The sequence below is a fragment of the Pongo abelii genome, chromosome 6 (assembly GCF_028885655.2).
Source record: "Pongo abelii isolate AG06213 chromosome 6, NHGRI_mPonAbe1-v2.0_pri, whole genome shotgun sequence".
Classification (NCBI taxonomy): domain Eukaryota; kingdom Metazoa; phylum Chordata; class Mammalia; order Primates; family Hominidae; genus Pongo; species Pongo abelii.
In genome coordinates, this window is record NC_071991.2 from 77,069,871 (window position 1) to 77,085,612 (window position 15,742).

Genomic DNA, 15,742 nt, shown 5'->3' on the forward strand with positions numbered 1-15,742 from the left:
GGAGTTTGAGACCAGCCTGACCAACATGGTGAAACCCCGTCTCCACTAAAAATACAAAAATTAGCTGGGTGTGGTGGTGGGCACCTGTAATCCCAGCTACTCAGAAGGCTGAGGCAGGAGAATCACTTGAACCCAGGATGCAGAGGTTGCAGTAAGCTGAGATCACGCCATTGCACTCCAGCCTGGGTGACAGAGCGAGACTCCGTCTCAAAAAAAAAAAAAAAATAGTTAAATAAATTGTCTAACGCCATTTGTCAAATAAGGTAGAGAGGTCCAACTCCAGCCCAGGACTGAAAGCCCTAGATCTAAAACTGCTCTTTCCAATATGGTGGCAATAGCATTGAAATGTGGTCAGTCAAAATTGAAATGTACTGCATGTGTAAAATATACACGATATTTTATAGAATTAGAATTTTGAAAAAAAGTTACTTATCTCAAGAATAGCTTTTTGTTTCAGAGACGGAATCTTGCTCTGTTGCTCAGCCTGGAGTGCAGTGGCACAATCAGGATTGCAGCCTCAAATTCCTGGGCTCAAGTTATTCTCCCACTTCAGCCTCCTGAGTAGCTGAGACTACCGGCATGCACCATCATGCCCAGCTAATTTTTTTTTATTTTTAGTAGACACAAGGTCTTGCTGTGTTGCCCAGGCTGGTCTTGAACTCCTGGCCTCAGGCAGTTCTCCCACCTTGGCCTCCCAAAGTGTGATTACAGGAGTGAGCCACCATGCCTGGCCTGAAGAATAATTTTTAAATAATTACATGTTGAAATGACAATATTCTGGCTATGTTGGGTTAAATTTAAAATATTACTAAAATTAATTTCACATTATCATTTTTTCTCTTTCCAAAGAGGCCACTAAAAAAATTTTAAATGTATGTGATTAATGTATGTGATTCACAATATATGTCTATCATACAGTGCTGATGTAAACCATTGGGCATAGTGCCATCTTTATAGGTACATAAGGATGGATGGGTTGATGGATGGATATATATTTTAGTATAGAATAATATTAAAATACAAAAGGATGTAAAAATATTAACAGTGGTGTGTTAGTTGGCTTGGACTACTGTAACAAAATACCATAGACTGGGTGGCTTAAAAAACAGAAATTTATTTTCACAGTTCCAAAGGCTAGAAGTTCAAGGTCAAGGTGCCAGCATGATCACATTTCTGTCTTGTAGATGGCCACCTTCTTTGTGTGTCCCAACATGGAAGAGATAGCCAATGAGCTCTGGTTTGTCTCTCCCTGTTTTCATAAGGGCACAAATCCTATTGGATTAGGGTCCTTATGACCTTGTTTAACCTTGTTTACCTCCCAAAGGCCCCTTTTCAAATACTATCACTGTATTAGTCCGTTTTCATGCTGCTGATAAAGACATACCCAAGACTGGGCAATTTACAAAAGAAAGAGGTTTAACTGGACTTACACTTCCACATGGCTGGGGAGCCTCACAATCATGGTGGAAGACAAGGAGGAGCAAATCATGTCTTTCATGGATGGCAGCAGGCAAAGAGAGAGAGAGAGCTTGTGCAGGGAAACTCTCATTTGTAAAGCCTTCAGAGCTCATGAGACTTATTCACTATCACAAGAACAAATGGGAAAGACCCATCCCTGTGATTAAATTACCTCCCACTATTTCCTCCCATGATACATAGGAATTGTAGAAGTTACAATTAGCGATGAGATTTGGGTGGGGACACGGCCAAACCATATCATTCCACCCCTGGCCCCTTCCAAATCTCATGTCCTCACATTTCAAATCCAATCACGCCTTTCTAACATCCCTCCAAAGTCATAACTCATTTCAGCATTAACTCAAAAGTCCACAGTCTCAGACAAAGCAAGTCCCTTCAGCCTATGAGCCTGTAAAATCAAAAGCAAATTAATTACTTCCTAGATACAATGGGGGTTCAGGCATTGGGTAAATACAGCCATTCCAAATGAGAGAAATTGGCTAAAACAAAGGGGCTACAAGCCCCATGCAAGTCTGAAATCCTGTGGGGTAGTCAAATTTTAAAGCTCCAAAATGATCTCCTTTAACTCTATGTCTCACCTCCAGGCTTTGAAGGGTACAGACTCCCTCTCAGCTGCTTTAACAGGCTGGCATTGAGTGTCTGTAGCTTTTCCAGGCAAACAGTGTAAGCTGTTGGTGGATCTAGCATTCTGGGTTCTGGAGGACGGTGATGGCCCTCTTCTCACAGCTCCACTAGGTGGTGTCTAAGTAGAGATCTGTGTGGGGACTCCAACCCCACATTTCCCTTTTGCATTGCCCTCATAGGGGTTCTTCATGAGGGCCCTGCCCCTGCAGCGAACTTCTGCCTGGGCATCCAGGCATTTCCATACATCCTCTGAAATCTAGGCGGAGGTTCCCAAACTTCAATTCTTGACTTCTGTGCATGCACAGGCTCAACACCACATGGAAGCTGCCAAGGCTGGGGGCTTGTACCCTCTGAAGCAACAATCTGAGCTGTACCTTGGCCCCTTTTAGTCATGGCTGGAGCAGCTGGGATGCAGGACACCAAGTCCCTAAACTGCACACAGCGAGGCACCCTGGGCCCGGCCCACAAAACCACTTTTTCCTCCTTGGCCTCTGGGCCTGTGATGAGAGGGGCTGCTGTGAAGACCTCTGACATGCCCTTGAGACTTTTTCCCCATTGTCTTGGGGATTAACATTTGGCTCCTCATTACTTATGCAAATTTCTGCAGCCAGCTTGAATTTCTCCTCAGAAAATGGGATTTTCTTTTCTATCACATTGTCAGGCTGCAAGTTTTCCGAACTTTTATTCTGTTTCCCTTTTAAAACTGAATGCCTTTAACAGCACCCAAGTGGTGAACCAAGTCACCTCTGGAATGCTTTGCTGCTCAGAAATTTCTTCTGCCAGATACCTGAAATTATCTCTTTCAAGTTCAAAGTTCCACAAAGCTCTAGGATGCAGGCAAAATGCCCAGGGGCAAAATGCTGCTAAAACATAACAAGAGTCACCTTTGCTCCAGTTCCCAAGAAGTTCCTCATCTCCATCTGAAGCCACCTCAGGCTGGACTTCATTGTCCATATCACTATCAGCATTTTGGGCAAAGTCATTCAACAAGTCTCTAGGAAGTTCCAAACTTTCCCACATTTTCCTGTCTTCTTCTGAGCCCTCCAAACTGTTCCAACCCCTGCCTGTTACCCAGTTCCAAAGTCGTTTTCACATTTTTGGGTATTTACAGCAGCACCCCACTCTACTGGTACCAATTTACTGTATTAGTTTGTTTTCACACTGCTGATAAAGACATACCTGAGACTGGGCAACTTACAAAAGAAAGACATTTAATGGACTCACAGTTCCACATGGCTGACGAGGCCTCACAATCATGGTGGAAGGCAAGGAGGAAAAAGTCATGTCTTACATGGATGGCAGCAGGCAGAGAGAGAGAGAGCTTATACAGGAAAACTCCCATTTTTTAAAGCCATCAGATCTCATGAGACTTATTCACTACCACAAGAACAGCATGGGAAAAACTCGCCCCCATGATTCAATTACCTCCCATTAGTTTCCTCCCACGACACATGTGAATTGTGGGAGTTACAATTCAAGATGAGATTTTGGGTGGGGACACAGCCAAACCATATTAATCACATTAGGGGCTAGGGCTTCAACATATGAATTTTGGAGAACACCATTCAGTCCATAAAAAATAATTATCTCTGGATAGTTGAATTACAGGTAATTTGTATTTTTCTCTTTATTGTGTTCTGTCCCAATAATTGCATGTATTTCTTTTTTAATCATAAAACACACGTAGCCCAGGCTTGGTGGCTCATGCTTGTAATCCCAGCACTTTGGGAGGCTAAGGTGGGAGAATCACTTGAGCCAAGGAGTTTGAGACCATCCTGGGAAATACATGGAGAAACCCCATCTCTACAAAAAATTAGCTGGATGTGGTTATGCATGCCTGTAGTCCCAGCTGCCCAATAGGCTGAGGTGGGAGGATTGCTTGAGCCCAGGAGGTCGAGGCTACCATAAGCCATGATAGCTCCACTGCACGCCACCCTGGGTAACAAAGCAAGACCCTGTCTCAAAAAAGGAAAAAAGAAAGAAAAGAAAACACACCTGTATTTCCATTACAATGCTATTGTGACAAAAGCTTTAGGGTCATTCTTCAGGATTCTTCTTTGTGTTATAATTTTATAATAAAGATTAAAATGTTCATCAACATTAGGCATTTATTTCTTATGTGGTATTATTTTGCTTCAGTGAGCACTTTCATGATTTGTAACTTCCAAATGGCGAGTTGTCTCTAATGTTTAAGAGACTCTGGCAGGACCAAACCACCCAAGGTAATGTAGCTAGGTGCTCAGAGGTTCTCCCTCTTCCCCAAGGAGAAGCTCCTGCCCTTTTGCCTGTGATTCTAGTGGCCCTGGAAACATGAAGAAACAAGAAGGATGGCTCAAGTGCGGAATATGCTAAGGACTCCAAGCAGAAAGCTCAATGCCAATGCATAAGCAGACACAAGAATTGACCTTGCTTATCCGTCACATATTTCAAACATTCATCTCTTTGTAGATAAATAAGGGATATTAAAAATACACAAAGATATACATTTATATGTATATAACTATAATATATTATTCTTTATATGAAACCTGATGAAATTTTCAGGCTCATTTAACCAGTTGTCAAATGACCAGGAAACCAGCCGGGAGCTACAGACCAAGATATTTTTGGATAATAGGATGCTAAATGGGAAAGACAGATTAGTTACAAGAATTTGATTCTCAACAGATTTCGTGTCTCCCTCTCTACCCCCATTCCAATAACCATATCTGCTAGCTATTGAATAACGGGGTTTAAATTCTCTTGGACTATTATTATAGCTGCAGTAGCAATCTTTTAACATGGTGCTTGCTCATTCAACCCCTATTATAATTTTCAGTGAAGTAAAATATCACAAAGTCATTCAAATTCATAGACTAAAGATATATCTATAGTGACAAAGCATAGGATAAAATTCATTATCCTGATAAATTGATGAACATGGACAGTCACTCCGAATAATTTGAGCCAAAGGAACTTTTTCTCTCAATGGTTGGATATTTTTGGCCTGATTTATCCACATAATTGCCTCAGCTCTTCATTTCATTTTGCCCATGTCAACACAACAAAGTCTGTGTACTTGATTTTGAAAGCTTCAGTATTTCATGTCACGTTAGCAAGTGAGACGCACATAGCAAATTCTGGATGGGGTTCTTGTGACAAATGACTTCTATGGTTTGCACGTGTCTCCTCAATGACAGCTGCTGGGAAGAAACATCACCTCCCAGCTGCACAACTTGATCCTTCTCTCCCTTGTGAATTAAGAGGAATTGAATGTTTGGCTGTAAAGTGGCACTTCGCACTGCTCTCGTTGAGTATCACAATTGTGCCCGCACAAAAGGAAACAAAAAACCTCATCATTGGCAACTGATGGGAGAAAAAATAGTCCTCTCATTACAGAGATAATAAGCAGGATGTTTCCCTGCAGCCTTTCTTCTTAATTCTCCTTATTGTATTTTATTAAATGATGCAGTTTGAAATTAAGGCTCTGGCAACCTTTGTGCACACTCTGCATAAACAAGCAAAACAGAAACACAGTTAAAAGAGCAAGTATAAACCCCTCCCAAAAGCCATCTGCTTTCTTCTTGTTATGAAACTTCAATTCATCAGCAAAACTCTAAAGAAAATATTTATAGCAGAAATGTAAGCTGCATTCTGAAGCTGCTTGGAGGCAGGGTTAGTGGAACATTGGAAAACTCAGTTAGGCTGTGTCACTTAGTAACCAATCTAGAACTGGTCGTTTAACCTGCCTCATTCACTCCTTCAACCTTTTGTGCACTTGTCCATTCATCTGACAGAATTTATTCAAGACCCTCCATGTTCCAGGGCTTGCGGTAGGTGTTTCCACATCATTAAATGAAGATAATTGTTATACCAGCCATGTGTACCTCTCCAGGTTACTGAAAGCATTGCTGTAAAATATAAAACAAAAACATCTGTGTTTATTTTCTACCAATAAGCCACTAGAAGAAAGTATACATTCATTTAGTTACATATGCAAAAAGTGTAAACATGATTATAACTTAAGGGGAAATTTTATTTTATATATCCACTGTCACAAATTTTTTGCTAATTTTCACCCTGGTTCATCAGATAAAATATATTCCTATTTCTATTCTTACTCATTGCTCTTCTCAGTGGAGGGAAAACAGTGAACCATGCACTATAGATTTTTTTAATGCCAGTAGGCAGTCACACTATGTAAACATACAAATAAATATACCATACTTAAGCAATAATACCAACATACACTTCGAGTTTGCTAAGCAAAATGTCACCTTGAACTTCCTTTCCATTTGCCCCACAATTTATACTTCTCCAATACTCACAACCACAGGCCAAAGTGAAATCAGACAGGAACCTGGAGATTTTGTGTGAACAAAAAAGATAACTTCATTTTGTTTAGCAAGTGAATTGAAATGGGGATATTTGTTTTCACAGCATATTCTAGCCTATCCTAACAAATTCAGAATTTTTATCAGTGATAAGAGGCCAACACAAAGAAACCTAAAATGTGTAGCAATGACTTAGCAATTAGGCAGAGGGCAGTGAAGAATCCAATGTTGGAGGCTGGAAAAAATGGCAATCCATTTTAAGCAGTAGGAAACCATTTGGCAAAAATTAAAATCCTGTGGTAATTTGGGAGGCAGACCGTGTGGCTTCTGAGCCCAATGACTTAGGGAAACAATGTTGAAAGTGAATGTTGGCTGTATTTGGCAGAGGATTGTAATAATGAAATAAGCTCAGGAAAACCCTGGCTGGCTTGCAAACAGAAATGAAAGGGATAAAAATCGTTCAGAAATTTGGAAGTTTGCAAGTTGGATAAGTGACTACTTCTAGGCTCTCAACAGGAAGACTTGGCATCTCAAAAGACTGCCACAAAATCACAGTGAAATGTCCCCATTGGATGAAATGACTTAGGACGAGAATCAATTAAGAGTGAAAAACAAACACCGCATGTCCTCACTCATAGATGGGAATTGAACAATGAGAACACATGGACACAGGAAGGGGAACATCACACTCTGGGGACTGTTGTGGGGTGGGGGGAGGGGGGAGGGATATCATTAGGAGATATACCTAATGCTAAATGACGAGTTAATGGGTGCAGCACACCAGCATGGCACATGTATACATATGTAACTAACCTGCACATTGTGCACATGTACCCTAAAACTTAAAGTATAATAATAAAAAAAGAGTGTAAACAGATTGTGTGAACTTTCTACCTATTAGTCAGACATCTTCAACATAGCCCCCATATAGAAGAGAGAGAAATGCACAGAAGCGAGAAAGCAACGAAACAAAGCAGATTTTAGAATTATGCCTAGAAAAGAACTTTAGGTGTGGTTACTACCACATGAAAGTTATTTAAAGCAAGTAGATCAGAAGCCTACTGTGTGTTTGAGGGAAATGCATTGTTAAATAAATCATGAGCCTGGACTAAAAAAAGCCACTGACATTTTGAGACTTATAACCCTTAAGCTGCCAATGTTCCGTGGGAAAAAAGTTTGCTGAGAAAACTGTGCAGCCCCAAAGGAAGACATATTCCCTCTCACCCACTTCAGAGAGTAATGGAAAAGAAAGAATATCTTGGAGGGCACAGCTTATAGCCATAGAGGACAATGGATAAAAGGATGCCTCTCGAGGACCAGAACCAAGGCCTAATTAAGGAACACTTACCATCCCCTGCATAGGGGAACTTTCACCATATCTGACCAGTGAGATATTATCATTGTTTTATGTCTCTAATCATCCCCTTTCAAATAGGAATGTATACCATCGTTATTCTCTTCCTTTCCACCACTCTGTATGCAGTGATATAGACAGTGGAGGACAACGATATATCCTTTCTTTCAGTTCATAGGTCACCTGATCAAGAACAGCCTCATGCCGACATGACAGAGAGGCCCATGTATCCCATTAAGCTTGAAGCAGTGACTAGATTGGACATCAGGATGTCTCCCCTGAAGTTGGATTAAGATGTCTTATGTGGGTGAAGAAAAAAGTAATTGAAAATTTGCTGATTAGAAGGGCAGATGCTGGCAGAGATTGTAAGTGTCTACCAAATATTCACATGTTTTTCTAATTTTCCAAGCCCCCATGCCCCTGTTGGAGTGGGATCGTGCGACCCAATGAGGCCGGTAGAAAGTAAGCACAAAGGACGTGTAACTTCCACCTCGATCTTGCTCTGCCCTTTGTCTTCCTCTGCTCTGCTGGCCTTGGAGGCTATATGATCCAGATGGCATAGCTACAAAATAGAGCTTCATCAGATTCTGCGTGGGAGAGAAATACTTATTATTTATACAAAGTCATTAAGATCTGAAGGTTTATTTATTATCACAACATAGCTGAAGTTAGATTAATATATTATGCAATATAAGCCCCATCCTCATTCTCCCTACAAAAGTTTTATCAGGGTCTATGCTGATCACTAGATTTTGTGGTGTGAATAAATGGAGAAGGATAGGTTTGAAAAGATCCCATAAATGTCTATGTTGAAGTGAGCTGAAGCTGAAAATGTTAAGGTATTATGTGCAAACACAGACATTTTGCAATGAAGAGCAGCTGACATGCAGGTTATGTTTAACTACCTATCTCTGGGATCTTAATGCCCCTCTCTCTGGATACAGGAAGCAGATTTCAAAACAATTGCAATGGGACATCATAGCTTCATCCTGAGACAGAGTTCAAACACATCCAGGTATGTGTTACATAACGATATGGCAAACTTACAGCAATGCGTTAATTGGGAGTACAAAAGCCTCCTGAGGAAAGAGCCCATCCTTACGAAGGAAAGAGTTGAGCATAACAAAAGTTGACCCAACCACAAAGCCTTTATCATTGAATGAGAGAAGCGTTCTGGGCATAAGGTGGCATCTTCATTCATTTCTTTCCCTGGCCCAGGGTCCTGGAGAAACAAAGAACCATAAGTAAAACCTAAAATTTATCTTAATTTAAACTTCCTTAAGACATTAGGCATATTGACATAGCTTTAGTAACCATGTAACAGAGAATAGCAAAAAATGAGGAGCAAGGTATTTCTGCAATTTCACTACCCTCTTTTCAAGAAAAGCCTTGGCATCTTGAAGCACTTGTTGTTGATTCCCTAGTGCAAGGCAGAAAAAGGTAGAAGCAATGACCACCACGAATAGGGTATCAACATGCCCAATTGAATCAACAGCGCCCAGTAGAAGTGGTAGTAGGACCCTGTGGGTGCTATTTGGCAAGTAAGATTTTTCATGAATACTTTGGAAATATTTCCTGAAGACCCTGAGAAATAGTCACAGTCAGAGAGAGAGAGAGAGAGAGAGAGAGAAAGAGAATTTTACTGGGTACTGAATTCTTAGGTGAACAAGTGGACCTTACATATCAGTTAACTTTTATCATATGAAAACCCCTGAAACTTACGGGTTTATTACAAGGAGCATTTCTTATTTCTCACAAGTCTGGGTAGATTGGGCAGCCCCGGTAATCTGGGCTGGGCTTGGATTATCTCATCTGGACTCACTCATGTGTCTGTGATCAGCTAACAGACCAGCTTGAGGTTTGCTGAATGAGGAAGCCTTGACTGAAATGACACAGCTTTCTTCTACCTGTCTCATTCCTCCAGCAAATTAATTCAGGCTTGTCCTGTCAGTGGAGACAGGGATCTGAGAAACAGCAAAAGAGCAAAAGACTTCTGGAGGCCTAAACTTGGACCTGGATCACCATTACTTGCATCCCACTCTGTAGGCCAAAGCAAGTAACAAGGCCACACCAGATTCAAATGTAGACTCCACCTCCGTGGGAAAAGCTGCATAGTCAATTGCATGGGAGGCAGATTCTAAGAGAGCAATGACTGGGGCCTTTTTACACTCAATCTACCATACCTGGTATTTTTACTTTTATTGCAATACTCTTCATGTGAGATAAACTTATAACTCTAGAGTTGGAAGGATCTTAGTGATCATGCTCTACTTCAACCTTCTAATTTCAGAGATAAAGAATTTGAGGCCCAAAGTGGTTAAGCAATTTGATTAATGGCTTATAGATGAAGGAGGACTACAGATTTCTTTGATTCAGCTTAGAGCTCTTTCCACCACACTTTACCTCTCTTCCAAGGATACCTTTAGGACAGAACAAAATTTGATTTTGTACTCCATATTTTTGTGCACATTTGCTACAAAACGATTATCTAGAAACTCATCAACTATAGCCAACCAAGCCTATTGGTCTTTCAGCTATGGTTTCCTCACTAGGCCCTGCCCTGTTCTACCTTGACCTCCCTTCAGCCATGAGCAAGCTGCCCATGAGCATGTTTCCTGACAGTGAACTTCCATAATCCTAATTGTCTGCCCTGCCCTGGGACTGTGTCTCCCTCTAGGACCAACCTGCCCCAGAAGGTGCCAGCATTTGCCCAGTGATGTCTCATCTAGAGATAACTGCCCCACACACAGTTGCTAATAACTTTAATCTTGCAATTTTCCCTTCCTATTTTGTATCAATAGCCAAATTCTGCCTTCTTCATCTGTAATTTTTCTCCTATATTACAATCTGTATTACAAACCAGAAAACTGAAAGTGTGGTGTTTATTTCCTACCTCAAACGATATAAACCCATGTTAACTGACAAAGTATTAGACAGCTATTCCTCATGTTTTTAACCCGAGTGAGAGGGATAGGGGAAGAGAGAAGGTACAACTTCCTGACAACACAATCTTGATCCTAAGAAGCTGCAACTTGAACATCAGGTACCATCACTCCCTTGGGGGCAAGCATATATTCAAGTGACTTGTGAGCAGATAGCCCTGCTTTCCATACAAACAGCATGACAATAGGACAAAAAGCTTCAGACTTTTTGCCATTTTTATGATTCATTTCTGTTTTTATGGGCATCCCAGCATAGTTCACCTCATTAGCCATTATAGAGATTTTAATTCTTGAGTTAATCCTGTGCTCATTCAGTAGAATGAATATTAATATCTTTCTAATGTAATTTTTAATTAACTATAGCATCACCATTATTATACCCAAAAGATCTAAATAGAATTTGAAAGAGAAGACAGAGACTACCACAATAAAAATCAGCAAATTCTGCTCACATCCTTTTCAAAAGGCTGATCACCTATGAAGTAATGAGAATAAATCGTGAGATAATGTAGGACAGATCTAATTAAGATAATGAGCTACGATTACGGACATGATTTTCCAGGGTTAAAGATCTTAACAAAAGGCAATCTATGGATATATTTTAAATACCCTCTTTGGTCTACTTACTTATATTAGCTATGCCTCTTAAAAAAAGGAAAATATTCATCAAAAGTAATGACCCTGAGTCTGCTGCAACAGCAGGATTTTAACTATTTTGCTATCGCTGATGCATTTAATACTTTGACATGCTCTTTTTGGGGGGATATTTGACTGGAACATATTTTTTTTCCATCTTGGCATTCAAGGGGAAACAGAGATATTAGGATCAATGCTCTCCCTGCACTTTGAAAGCTATATTATAAAGATATTTTGATTTGACTAGCACAGATTTGGATGGATATTTCTGTAAGAAACTAATTAGCCTGGCTTCAGTAGCAGTGGCAGGCAAGACAACCAGGGGAAAGGAGCAATTAAGTTTTGTAGGTATGCCTGGGTGCCATCTCTGCTCCCTGTCCAAAGAGACAACTCAAGGGAGAGAAAAAGTCCAGAAATAAGAATGCTTAATCCTTGGTCAACATTGTTAATAAGCAGAAATAAATATTTCCTGAGAATTGTTGAACTGCTTCAGGAGAGACTGGAAGGATCTCTTGGCTGTATTACTTGATAGAGATTCAACATTGCTCTTTGAAAAGTAAGGCACACTGACCGACACCCACTAAAGCCAGTGAGTGGAAGGAACTGCCATCGAAGGGGTGGAAACAGTTCTCCCCATGTCCTGTGCCCTATCTACAGTGGCTCTCAAGGTGAGCAATTAAATCTCACTGGTGGTACTTGTGCCACAGTGGATCCCAGGCCCAGAGTCAGCCCCACTGGTATGCTGTTCACAGTTGCTATTATTTGCAACAAGTAGCATCTTACCATGGATCTGTTTCAGACCATGGGGCATGCTCTGCTCATTACCAGCATGGAAATTGTAACTCTGATGCTGTGCGTGACTGCAGCGGCAGTAGATTTCTGGGGTCCATTAACTCCTCAGCTCCAGGACCTTTTAGTGACAGCCTGTGTGGCTACCTCAAGTGGCTCTTCACTGAAATCTTGAGAGCCTAAAAATCTTTGAAAACAGTGGGCAAAACAAAAGGATGAAAAACCATAATGATGCATTTGAAAGCAAAGAAGTTGTTGATTCCTTGTTCCCTGGATTTTTATTAGATTTTGCTTTGCATTCCTTTTCTCTATTATATAACCTCTCCCTCCCATCCCCTCATCTCTCTCTGTATCTCTCCACACCCTGTCTGTGTGATATCTCAGAAAGCATATTGCCAATAAGTCAGAAGACTTGCATTTCTAGTACTGGCACCAACTCTTACTAGACGTGTAGGTCTGAGCAAGTCACTTAACCTCTCTGGTCCTCCATTTCCTTAACTCTGAAATCTGTCATCTTGTAGGATTGATGTGAGATAATGAAATGTAAGGACATTGAAAATGATAAGCCTTTACTCTGTATATTCTCTATAACATAGCACTGTCGACAACATGTTCCCACTGCCAATATGTTCCATGGTAGATAAATTTGAGTAGCAAAGCCACTAGATGGAATGCTAATAACCAGTGACTGATATCTTGAAGAAGTAAAATTATTATTTTCAGATTTGCCTTATCTCAAATGCAATCCTTAGGACTCTGGTGAGAGATCTGAGGATCTGGGAAGAGGCTTGAACACAGGCACTGCAACGAGAAGTAATGGGGACGTCTTTTCCAAGGACCTATATCTATCAAACACATTTTAATAATGTTACTCATTCTTCTTACTTTAACACTTTTGCACATCCTATTAATTTTACTTCCTCTCTCCTCTCAGGATCAAATATGATACAGTACAAAGAGTATTATGGACTTTGTAGGCAGAAAGATCTGGCTGTGCCACTTAGCAAGTTATTCCACTCTCCAAGCTTCAGATTTTTCATCTGTAAAATGGACTCACAGATATGGTCATATCCACTTTAAATTAAAAGTACTTAGTACATGAGTGTTAGGCTCCACCTGTGGGGGATTGTTAGCAATACAGTAAACAGGACCTTCTAGGGACAAAATTCCAAAGTGCTATAATTGGGACCATCTCACCTCCCTGTCTGGACTTGTTCCTCCTGACAGCTGGCATTCCATTATTCTAATCCCCTAATTTGGGTGGTGTCATGCACCCCTGGCTGTCTAGTTGCCACTATCCAGTAATTGCAGCTTCTCACATATCCCAAAACCAGTTCCTCCCACTTCCTCCAAACTTAAGGTGAGCTCAGCTATTTATTACTCTATTTAACATGAGGTTGAGAGTGACTGGCACCCCACTAACTCCCACAGGTTATTTTTCTTTTAAATTACACATCCGTTGCAGTGCTGGGGTAGAGGGGTGACATTAGCCACGCAGTAGAAGGGAGGAAAGCTGCCCATTCTCCTGGGCTTTGTATACAGGAGATAAACACTTTCTAGAGAGGTACTTGCCAGTCAATCTGGATGACTATCCCTCTGCCTGTAAGGTCAATGCCAAGCTGAGCCTCCCTCTATCCATACTCTACACTATCATCTATCAACCAAGCTATCATCCAGGACCACATATGTAGCATGTCCAAAACTCAAATGACTGTCTTCCCAAATCTGTATTCCCTATCCTAGTGATAAACTGCTGGTAACTCAAGCCTGAAATCTGGTAGTTATCTTGACACCTTTCTCTACCACACCTCTGTCCTAGTTCAAATCCTGGTTTCTGGCAATGACTTCCCAATTAGTCATTGTTCCCCTAGTTTTTCTTCAGTCAGCTCTCAATGAAGCAGAGAGAATGATCTTTCCAAAGAGCAAATCAAATAATTTTACACTTCTGTTCAAGCCCTTATATTTGTCCCTCTGGCCTGTAGGACAACATCTAAATTCAGAGCCTGTTTCCCAGCATCACACCTGTACTCTGATCTGTTAAACATCTCCAGGTCTTGGCATATGCTTGTTACTCAGAAGGCCTTTTCTCCCTTCCCTGCTTAGAGAAGTCCTGCTCAGCCTTAGGGATTCAGCTAGAGAGATACCTCTCTCTGGGCTCTCCCTGTGCCTTCCCCACCACTCACCTCCACCCTACTCCTTCCCCATCCCACATACCCCTATTTTATACAAATCTATTTTATCATGACCAACATAGTGTGGTTACAATTATTTGCTAATATATTTGCCTTCTCAACTCATTATGGAAATTATAAAGACAAGAACTCTTCCTTGACCGTCTCTGTGTCCCCAGTGACTGTCATATCATCATTGACCATAGTTGTCCCTCCAAGCCTCTTGCTCCCTCTTCTAGTCATATACATTAGGGCATCCTTCAAGCAACTTTGTGGGGACTTAGTGGCAATGGAAGGAAGCCTGCTTGGGTATTCAACTTTTACTTTGCCCAACACTAGTCGGAGAAATAAAAAGAAACAGTTGGAAGACAGTGAGAAGTAATGGAAATACTAGTTAGTTGTCTGAGTGTCTGAAGTAGTAGTTTATAATCCTAGAAAGCATTTGTACTTACATGCGTCTCGGGGTTGTTGATTTCCTATTTTCTTTACAGGGCCACTCTTAGTGCCTAAGTGTCCAACCCTTGTCTTTCTCTCCCTCCAAATGGAGTTTATTTAATCATGTGTTACAAGAAGTATTCTGTCTCTATACATTACAGGAGCTGTAAATTTTGAAAATCTGGTTTCAATTAAAATGAATTTACCCCAATGTATTGCCTCAAGATATCTCAATATCACATGACAGTAATACCTGTCATATTTTGGCATTACATACAATGTTATTCCAAAGAAACTATAATTTGGTGTTTTTACCATGATTTTGTGCATTATTCACATTTCTCTGATGTTTGAATCTCAGGGTTCTATATCTGTTTTGTTGTTGATTTAATTGCCATCCAAGGCACTTTAATGTGAAAATCATGTCTCTCTTTCTGCTGATGACACCTGTTGTCTTCCCTGTCGAAAACCTTTATTTGGTACTATTCTACAACAGGTAACAGCAAACAAAAGGCACATCGAGGATTTATTCAATTTATATTGAAATATCAAACTGACAGCATAAAATGTGGTTGTAAAATATTTATTTTTCAAGCCCACACAATTTGTAAACCCTTTCAAACCTACTAGAAATATAAATTCATCCTGTTTCTCTGACCTCCATTATTTACGTGTGTTTACCACCACATAAAATAGAGGTGGTTTTCTTAGCCATACAGTACAGTATATAAGATCAATTTAATTCAAGGTTTTGCCCATTTAATTAAATAATAATTTCTGTTGGGGGATATGGGAAGGAGATACTTTCACAAATATGTGCATGAACGATTTGTTTGTCTGAGGCTTTTGTGGATGTTGCTGCTGTTGTTACTTATTCCATCTCATATCTCATAGCTGAATTTTATTAAAAATGCTCTTATAGCCTGAAAGGATCTTTCTGCATTCTGGATATACTATTCTATACTGTATTGATAACTATTTATTAAAGGTTTATTTACA

At 40.4% G+C, this 15,742-nt stretch overlaps 1 long non-coding RNA gene across 3 annotated transcripts in view; it reads right to left on the reverse strand.

The window, feature by feature from the left end:
* Positions 1-990: 990 nt before the first annotated feature.
* Positions 991-15,742, reverse strand: part of LOC103891161 (uncharacterized) — a 122,850-nt gene continuing 108,098 nt past the window's right edge. Inside the window, exons 3-5 of one of the 3 annotated variants that reach the window (XR_008527072.2) lie at positions 12,132-12,324; positions 8,818-8,992; positions 991-5,993 (exon numbers count right to left, since the gene is read on the reverse strand). This is a non-coding gene — a long non-coding RNA (uncharacterized LOC103891161). Of the gene's footprint in view, positions 5,994-7,201; positions 8,358-8,817; positions 8,993-12,131; positions 12,325-15,742 lie in introns of those variants that run through there. The other 2 variants (XR_008527070.2, XR_010140874.1) reach the window with 2 other exon arrangements.